This window comes from Haliotis asinina, chromosome 14 (assembly GCF_037392515.1).
Source record: "Haliotis asinina isolate JCU_RB_2024 chromosome 14, JCU_Hal_asi_v2, whole genome shotgun sequence".
Classification (NCBI taxonomy): domain Eukaryota; kingdom Metazoa; phylum Mollusca; class Gastropoda; order Lepetellida; family Haliotidae; genus Haliotis; species Haliotis asinina.
The window spans coordinates 31,849,705-31,860,976 of NC_090293.1; positions in this window are offsets into that span (position 1 = coordinate 31,849,705).

Genomic DNA, 11,272 nt, shown 5'->3' on the forward strand with positions numbered 1-11,272 from the left:
AGTAAGTAGGATTCGACTGATCTATCAAGATGGCACAAAGCGAGTTATAGTAGCTGCTTCCATATCAAAGTTTGTTTAAGTTGTAAAAAATAGTTTAAAGTCACTGAAAACCTGTATAATTTCAACACGCTCTGCTAGTCAAAGTATATTTGGATATAGGTGACACTCCTTCCGTTAATCGATTAACAGAAACCAGTAGGCTCATTGGTACTAAAAATGAACTATTGAAAATGAAACTTGTTGACAATTCTGTTTGTTGTTTTGTAATGGGCTGAATGAGAGAATATGTCATGTTTATTAGGAATGTAGAGAAACATGGACTGACATGAACTTGACTTTTGGATGAATAATCATATTGAGAACTAAAATCACAAAACACTTTCTTTGGTTTGGAACATTATAGCGATAGATTATTAAATCATATCATCCTAACTGCAGAAAGATAAATCCACTTATGTGGGACTAACAGACCTACTCCCAAACGTCAAAGGTTCTTGTTTGGTTTGAGAGAAATTTTCAAAATGGAAAAGTTCATTTCAGTTAAAAATAACAGCTTCCAATATCATCCAATATCCAATATCAATGTCTTTATTCCCAACTTAACAATGAAAATAGACTCTATATTCGATATGATGTTTTGACCTCTGTGTAAGAAAATTCCAAATTTTCGAATTCAATCCTACAACTCTCAAATCAGTGAACTGGTGTTTAGCGATATGTCCTAGGGAACAACTAAAACATTTAAAAACAAAAAGTATGACTTATTGATGGGACAGAGAGTATGAGAGTAGGTCTGTGACATGCAGGTTATGACTAGTTATTAATAATACTTTACTGCTGATGTGTTAACGCTCTTGTAGAGGTCCAAACATACGCCGAAATCCTTACTTTATCACCACCGACGCTGCTGTCCAGGTCATGGTACGTCCCCCTGCTGTAGCAGGAACAGAATATGGCTGCAATCCTTGGACATTTTCCTGTGTGTGACTGTCCAGTTCGTCAATGGAAACGATCCAATATGAACCTGAGGCTCAGTCCACAAGATGTATGAAAACAGGAAAAATTGACACTTCTTTCATAGAGGTACTGTGACAATGTTGGCATTATCAGTTTTTGTATTAAGACACTCACAAAGGATAGCATCATTAAATATGTTTTATAAAACGCAGAGTTACGACGTGGGGTTTAGGACCTGAAGGAACGCCCCTCCATTCTATCTTTTTTTACCTGCGAAATTGCCCACCTACAGTAATCGTTGGTCTAATGTAAATCACCGTATTGTCTGGCCCGGACTCGATCAGCATGAAGACAGCTTAATGTTGTGTATTTTGTGAAAATATATGTGATGATTTTAGTTGCTATATGTACTTCCCTTCAAAGGTTTACACTCATTAGCGTAAATATATCCACTTACTTCAGACAGCTTATGCATGTACGTACACACAAGTACAGTTTATACATGTACAAGTACAGTTTATACATGTACAAGTACAGTTTATACATGTACAAGTACAGTTTATACATGTACAAGTACAGTTTATACATGTACAAGTACAGTTTATACATGTACAAGTACAGTTTATACACGAACTGATGCATTTTTAAAACAAATTCGGAAAGTTGAATGGGATAGTGTCATGAGTTCAGTAAATGATATATAATCATCGAAAATTGGGGAATTCTCCAAAATGCACGATATTTGCACAAGGCCATGCTTTTCAGCAATTCGATGCATGATCCACTTGCGGTCCATCTGCATAAGGTTTGCAGATGGTTCCCTCAAGTTAGTGGAGAAATCAGTCTTCGATGTAAGCATATATACATGATTATAAATTATATACCGTTTTAAGTGTGTCTAAACTTTTGTTGGAAAGCATATTTACTTGCGTAGCTGTACACAGTTAGATTAGTATTTTAGTTGTTGTCAACATACTGTGGAAGAAAAACATATTTTGTGAAAACAAATTGTCAGTATTTATTAACACCTTTGGAGTCATCTTTTCAAAACAATATTATTAATAGTGTATGTATTGAAGACTTGATTGGCAAAACTGAAAGAGCGATCACTAGTCATACAAACATCGATTGAATATTGTTTGTACTGATTGTCTGCCCATATAGTTGAAGGCCGTTGGTTCGATCTCCTGACCTTGTAATACAGACATCTTAAAATATGGTACTTATTGTTCCCTTGTCTGAGATGAGATGAATAACTACTTTATCGTGTATACTGCGTCTCACGTTAAACAACGTGAGATGTCCTCCTTAATAGCCCAGTAAAACTGTTACCCTTTGACTAACGCAGGCAAACATACATGCTGACACATGCAAGGACCCACATGCACGCACGGGCGTGCGCACACACATTGTACCCTACAGTCACAATATATGTGCAATAATCCTAAACGCGACATAAAACCTCATTGACGTCCCCTCACGACTGAAAATCTGAGATTCAGACCAGAAACATAGGTACCGGACACGACTAAGGGACGCAACTCTGCCACGTAAATGGACTGCTGAACACCCTGTAGCTACCGTGGCCGACTGTCCACCACATTAACCGACTTATTCACGGAATTAACCTACCCCGGATTCCACAGTTAATGCAGTGACGTGGTGGTGTTTGTTTTCAACAACATTCCACCTCAATCATGCTGTCCCTTGCTCAAGGACAGGTCAAGGAAAGGTCAAAGATTATACGCGCAAAATCCAAAAATCGGTGCTCCAATAAAATGATGAAATTACCACTAAGACGACTATCAATACGTTACGATGCACTTCAGCGTACTAACTGTGTCCTCGACAGACACAACTAGCAGTATGGCGCCTCTTGCTGCGAGAAGTAATTTATGTTCATAGTCCTTCGAGGACATTAGTGCAAACGTGTGGTGTAACTCCAGTTCCGTTAGGTGAGTGTGGCCAGTCAGAGATTTGGGGAAAATGTGCAGGGTGGGTAGTGGGGACTGACACAAACTGATACGGGGAGATACCTAAATCCCATCCCCCATCTGAGCAAAACGTGACCCCACCCCATACCCATGTTAGAATCCCTCGCAGTACCCGCACTATTTTATTTTCGCTTAAGTCTGTCTCACAGTCCCTGAACCACATTATTTTCAATACTACCTAACCCTCCCTGCAGTGCTAAAGCCTTAAACAAAGCAAGTCAAGATTTCCCCCATCTCACTGGGGATCCTTTTCAATTTAAATGGGATTGATTTGTTACTATCAGAATTATATATTTCCAGAGACTAAGCTTTAGTCTGTTTTCTATTCCCCAAAGCACTTTCTGTCACGCGTAAAATCCTACATTAATCTGGCACATTAAGTCCCATTGTCCCTGAACTATATTGTACCCCTTCCACGCTCATACTGTTCTGCGCAAAATAAAGACGTATTATAGGTTCTTTATCTCCCACCCAAAATAAAGCTCTATTCAACTGAGACCCGTGAAGGTCCCGGGGTAGATTAAGTCTTCAGCAACCCACGCTTGCCATAAGAGGCGACTATGCTTGTAAGAGGCGACTAAAGGGATCGGGTGGTCAGGCTCGCTGACTTGGCTGACACATGTCATCTGTTCCAGTCGCGCAGATCGATGCTCATGGTGTTGGTCACTGGATTGTCTGGTCCAGGCTCGATTATTTACAAACCGCTGTCATATGGCTGGAACATTGCTGAGTGCGGCGTAAAACTAAACTCACTCACTCTATTGTTTCTAACTGAAACTTGAACTGGTGTTCAACCTACTTTACACATGACTCACATAAACATCCCCTGGACAGGAAATTAACTTTCATGGTCGGGTTAGAGTGAGTGAGTGAAGGAGTGAAGAAGTGAATGAGTGAGTGAGTAATAGGACAAATGTATAAATACCTCTTGAAAGCTGGTACAAAAGTTCATACTATCCTCGAATCATAGCTTAGGGCTCTTAGCAGGAGAGGGAACTAAAATCTGAGACTGGAGTTCGATTGAATGCCTGCAAGTCTCATATTAACACTTTCACGTACTGGCAAAATAGTATTGGGCGACTAACGGGATCGGGTGGTCAGGCTCGCAGGCTTGGTTATCACATGCAATCTTTTCCAAGTTGCGTAGATCGGTGCTCATGCTGTTGATCACTGGATTGTCTGGTCCAGACTCGATTATTTCCTGACCAACGCCATATAGCTGGAATATCGCTGAGTGCGGGGTAAAACTAAACTCACTCACTCACTCACTGGCAAAATACTCATACTAGGTCACGTGATGTGACTATTGTGTGAATAGGGGCAGTCTATTCACGTTGAACGCATCGCTCGCCCGTTCCTTTAAGTCCTTGTATGCAATCCTGCTTTTCTTCTAGCAAATCTACCTTTATTGCCCAGTTTAACCATAACGTTATATTCATGTCGTAAAAAGCGAAAATGTGCTTTCAAAAATGCATATGTTTATAGCAGTTATTTACATGCCGGAGATACATTTCAATACATGTAGTTCTGTGTTTTCCATTTTTCAACAAAAATCGTCAATTTGCTGATATGTCTTTACCTTAAACTAATCATGGCACTGGTATTCTTTGTCTCAAATACGATCAAACCATGGTGAAAACATTGAATCAAGAGGTAAGCTAAGGTATGTCAAAAGACTGACCTCGAGAGAAAACGCGCCCATATCGAACACGCTCATAAAGAGCGAACTATTTTGGTCACAGTCATTCACTGCATATTTTGGTCGAAATGTGTATAACGTATAACTAACGGAATAATCGAACTAGTTTGGGTTGCAGTCGCATATTTTAGTCGAAACGTCTATACGAACTACCTCTATAACGATTTAAACTTTCCGTTCGTCATAACCTTGTAATTCATGTCGGGAGAGTCGTGTGTTCATAATTTAGCAGTGTTTTCCACTCATATAATATGACGCGTACTTTGGCATTTCATATGTCACAAGGTCAAAACTAACAGAAACGTCACATTACCGCTTGGAAGAAAATGACATTATTTAGTCTCCTATATCAGGTGTGTGATCACTTGTCATCTTCATGACGCACACAGGGTATGACATGGCTTGTACTCACAGAACTTACTAAGCTGTTACATCTGCTTGGCCCCAATGGTTCTGGTCATGGGTTCTGACAAGACTACCCAGTGCATGGTTGAAGAAACAGACCATACATTATGTCGAGAAACAGGTCATACACGCCAGAACGTATTACCAGGTATGACCATTAACCGATAAACGTTTTAGTCTTGCATTCGTGTGCGTCACTTCGCCCCTTTCTATAACCATGTGAAGATCTGTTTGGGTAGTCAAGGAAAAGCATGAGTGATCACAAAAGTTAGTTGCATGGCATTGAATTTGTCAGATCTTTCTTGTGAGGAAATCTTGAAACACAAATTGTTCTATGATTTTTTTTTCTTTTTCTTATGTTTGTGATGTTTCGCTTCTCGGTTAAAGATGACAGTGTAAGAGTGACGCCAGCGACAGACTGAAGGTCCCAAACCACCATGAAACGTAAAAATGAAGTACATTTTGATACCTTGCCTGACCTTTGGCAGATACGGACAGTTGACCTAATTGTTAGTATTTTCATAGTGATACGACTGAACGATAGTGGACAGAAGAGCCAAAAAGTGACGTCAGCGACAGACATAGGACTGAACAGTCTAAAAGTGACGTCGGCGACAGACACAGGACTGAACAGTCTAAAAGTGACGTCACCGACAAACATAGGACTGAACATCCCAGAAGTGACGTCAGCGATAGATATAGGACTGAACAGCCGAGAAGTGACGTCAACGACAGACATGGGAATGAACAGCCAAGGCGTGACGTTAGCGACAGATATAGGACTGAACAGCCTAAACGTGACGTCAGCGACAGACATAGGACTGAACAGCCAAGGCGTGACGTTAGCGACAGATATAGGACATAACAGGCAAAATGTGACGCCAGCGACAGACATAGGACTGAACAGCTCAAAAGTGACATCAGTGACAGATATAGGACTGAACAGCCTAGAAGTGACGTCAGCGACAGATATAGGACTGAACAGCCTAGAAGTGACGTCAGCGACAGACATAGGACTGAACAGCTCAAACGTGACGTCAGAGACAAACATAGGACTGAACAGCCTAGATGTGTCGTCAGCGACAGATATAGGACTGAACAGCCAAGGCATGACGTTAGCGACAGATATTGGACCGAACAGCCAAAAAGTGACGTCAGAGACAAACACAGGACTGAACAGCCTAGAAGTGACGTCAGAGACAAAAATAGGACTGAACAGCCTGAAATTGACGTCAGCCACAGACAGAAGGTCCCAGACCTCCATGAAACGTAAAAATGAAGAGTACATTTTGATACCTTGCCTGACGTTCAGCAGATCCGGACAGTTGACCTTATTGTTCGTATTCTCATAGTGATAAGACATATATCGTATTGGTTTATCGCAGCGATAAAAGAGACCATTAGATGATGATAAACTGCAGGACTAAAAACGAAATGTTCGTAATGTTTCAGTGAAATCCATTGCTCAGGTTTACATATTCTTTTGATCTACATCTTACTCCACATTCAGGGTGACCTTAACTTTATTTCCGAGTTAACATAATATACAATAGTAATAGTATAATAAACCCGATAGTCAAGCTAAACTAAGTCAAGTCTTATGTTATCTTAATATGCCTTGTAAAGATATTTGAGTAAAACCGCTTACAGTCTTTTTTGTAAATTGATAAACTCTTCGTCTTCAGAATATGACCTCGACAAAGGGTTGCTATTTCTGAAACCATTAACTGATGTTTGATAAAAAATATACATGCGTTGTTAGGTGTTTTTCATTTATGTTATATATACTAGACAAAATAAGTTAGGGAAATTGGTATTCTTATGACTGATATTTTATCAGTTTGTCAACGAATACATACATCATTATTCAACATTTCAAAATGTATATTATACATTTCAAAATGTATATTATACATTTCAAAATGTATATATATCCCAAACTATTTTTGTCCAGTATATAGAGGAACTTTCAGATTACACCAGACACTCAACTTTTTCTCAACGTTAGACGAAGCAGTCTAAACTAAGGTCAACCTTAGCTCCCATTGTTTAACCTTGTTCTAAGGTTAACTTAGTAACTTATGATCATGTTAGTGCTTGTGAGCTCGAGAGGAGGTGCTGCTCTATAACATTATAATTATTATCGATAGTTCATGTATCATAAGTTGGATAATTCTTTAATCCTATGCACTATTACACCGTTTACTTCCAAAAACTTCACAGGAAATCCGTGTAATCCGGAAACGTCCGAAATGACCTTGTTTCCTGACTGATGGCGACGGAGGTCTCCACGGGGGTTAACCACAGACAAATTTATGTTGTACGGCAAAACAAAACCACAAAGAACAACAGCTAACCACTATAATCCCGCAGTCTATGGTAACATCACGTCTGTACTATATCTAACCACATCTTCATAAGCTCTCGCGTGTTTATGAATGTATGAATAATCTTTTCAAAATTCTTTTCAAAAATATGATATTTTCTGTCATGCCAGTTGTAAAATATTGTCATCCGAGTTCAAAGCATTTCCTGATATGCCTTGTATATCTTCATAGACAGGATGGTAGTTTACCAGGTATACTTGAAGATCGGGGAGAGTAGACATTGAAGCTGGTCGTGAATTACGTGAATAACACGGTGCATTGTCTGAGTAACAGCCAAGAGCTCGGGGCGATTAATTTTGGAGCGGCATGTTGTTTAGTTGGATAGGCGACGCGAACTACTTCTGTCTCCAGCATCAGTGACACTTCCAAAAACACATTATCGACAAATAAGAAATCGCACCATTGACACCATCAGTGACAACAACATCGACGCAACAGTAACAGCATCATCGACCCATCACTGACAACATCATCGACCATCACTGACAAGGTCATCGGCACATCAGTGACAACGTCTTCGACACATCGAAAATTTAAGGAACAATTAAGGTAACCGAATTATTTATTTTAGAAAGTAAATGTTGTCTGGTAATGTTTTGATAGCAGGAAATTTACATAAATTTTCAGTTGTAATATTACATATCGTTGAAGTAAAACGTTTGTATGTCCGTTTACAACATCCCCTTCGATTATTTTAAGCGCATTGGTGTTATTAAATAAGGTAGGGTCAAAAAGTCATATATTTTCTCGTCAAAATGGTTTAGAAATATACTGGACAAAAATAATTAGGGAAATATAATTGAAATTAGGAATAATGATCTCTACATATCTCTAATGATCTCATTGACACACTGATAAAATATCAATCACAAAAATACCGATACGCTTAACTTATTTGTCCAGTATATATAAATCACAGGAATTGTATTCCGTGAAACACAGTGAAACCTTGTAGACCCCTCACTGACACGTCCAGGTCAGTAAGACCTTACTCAATGTCCAGCCACTGACAATACAATACCGGAGTTAACAAACTGTGAAATGAGCAATTATGAGCTTGACCGCACGCTTCTCAGGCGAAATCCTGCTGACCGCTTAATTGTCATGGTGCATAGGAAGAGAAAATGACCCAACAAGAGAGCCGTGACCAAAACAGTGGTTCAGTTGCAGACTGGCAGATATCTGATGTTTTGTTAGAACACCCGTTGCGCAGTGGGGCGGGGAGTGGATAAGTGAGTATGGTTTTAGCAATATTCCAGCAATATTACGGCGCTGGAAACCAGAAATGGGTTCCACACATTGTACCCATGTAACTGTAGGGAATCGAACCTGGGTCTTCGGTGTCACGAGCGAACACTTTAACTACGAGGCTAAAGAAGCTGACATCCATCTATTCTTTTCCTCAATGCTTCACGCCAGTATGTAACATATAACACGACAAGGACAGCACCTATTACTGCTTGACAAGTATTAACTGAGCCACGACCTGACAAATGACCCCACTTTGCACAGATGGGAAGGCCCTCCAGAACATTCCATTCGAAACAAGAGGGAATCAGGTTGTCGTCTAAATATTGAAAAGTTGAAAATTTCCCCATGCGAATCGCGTCGTGATGGTGTTTTGCTGAACTACGAGACACCTGTGAAACAGCAGAGGTATTGATTCCACACCACGGTCAGCATGTATTGCACGTGCTCAATCGCCAATCCACCTATAGCAACCAAGTGTATTCTTCCAGATTACTTGCCCCGCCTGCTTGTCACAAACACGTTCACTGCGCTGGCTCATATAATACTTATCAAGCAGTACGTCACTCGAGAGACAGCTTTCATGAACAGGTCCGTCAGTCTTTGTCTGATTCTTAGTTTACGAGAGGAGGAAGCATTCATTAAGGACAGTTGAGCTGTGCCAAATACATACTGTGGGTTGAGGATTAACGGGATAATTAGTGTCGTGTTAGAAATAGCACTTCCACTCGCCACTGCTAGTTCATACCACACCTCACTCAGACACATCCGTGAAGGTCCCGGTTAAAACTGATCTTGTCGTAAGAGACCACTAACGGATGGTCAGACTCGCTGACTTAATTGAGTCGTCATCGTATCCCAAATGCGTCGATCTGTGCTCATGTTGTTGATCACTGGACACACACACACACACACACACACACACATACATACATACATACATACATACATACATACAACAGCGAAAAAGCTGTGGAATGTTGCTGAGTGCGGCATGAAACTGAATCCACTCAGACAGACACTCAATTCAATGGACCTTTACCAGTAGCCTTAAACCATAACAACATTCATCAGTGAAATTGTTGAATGCATGTGACGTGCACCTGTATTGGACTCACGGGTAAAATTATACATTTAATGGCACTTAACTCGTGTCTTTTCATGAGAAAAACTCTTAGAGAGACCGTAAGAGACATCATATTTTTGCTGAAGGGCATCCGTGATGTTAATAGGGCTATAGCGGTACTTGCACATACTCAAACATGTGAATACTCTCGCCCTCTCTCCTGTCCGGCTGATTGTAAATCACTGCTGTATAACGGTTGGAGATGAGATGAAGTATGGCGAGTATATGTATGGTTATAAGCACATCTTAAACACGTTGTAAGCATCGCCCCTTCTTTAGTTTTATATGTCTCAGTATTATATTTAAAGTGACTGCGTTGGGTTCTACTCCGCTTTTGGTATTATTCCAGCAATATCACGACGGGGGAGACCAGAAATAGACTTCACACATTGTACAATGAATCGAACCTTCGGCGTGACGAGCAAACGCTTCATACAGTTGGCCACCCCATCGCCCTTATCTTCATATGAGATTGATCTCGTATTGATAAATGTCTAATACAATACCAAAATCAGCCTACAAAATCAGTCCATAACAACGAGTCTTCAAAATACCTCAAAACCTTGTCTTGCGCTGCCCTTATAATTTTACCAGAAAGGACCCTGCATCTAACAGGCTAACATTTAGTCCCCGAAACATTATTACTTCGGTTAAAACATTGTATAAACGAAATATACAAATTCAAACTGAGCCCGGGACAATGCCTAATTAAAGAAACTAAGAGACAGGTTATATCCTTGACTTACCACTGCACCAATAACGCGCAAATAGGAATACAGAGTATAACATAGACTTATATTTGGTCGAGAAACATTACATTGTTTGAATAATGTATAATGTACAACAAAAATCCAAATAAGCACAGATCAAAACAAGCCTAACTATTATAGACCCGAGGAAAATCAATTGTTACATAAATTCTCTTGGTTCTGAATCTGTTTCCAGTTTATACGTTCCACTTTCGGTGTAGATCTAACCATATGATTCGAAGCCGTCGTGAAATTATGAAGCAATTGAAAGAAGTCACACATTTGACCACTACAATATAACGCCCGATGGATGCGCACAACGGAGTCAAGGGGTGTGCGTAATGCAACAGTTCGCCGTCCGTGCATATATTTCTGTAGACGTCATTCACATTGACTTTTACCACATTTGTGAATTCCATGAGCATGGGTATGGTCCTTAAACCGGATCTTGTCACGGTTAAGGGAGGCAATTCATAAAGTATACGACGGCACTGAATACAAGCTGGCCCCCAGTTACTCTTGATTGGGTTCATATCATCAGTGATTGGAAAATGTCGGTCAGCCATAAACCGAGGAGTAAGTGTGTGTTATACAATTTACTGCACTCGTCGGTATTATAAATAATGTTTAACAGTCTGCACGAACATAAACCTTGTCATCACACAGAGTTCATGTAATATCTGATACAGAAGTATATGTTGTACTGT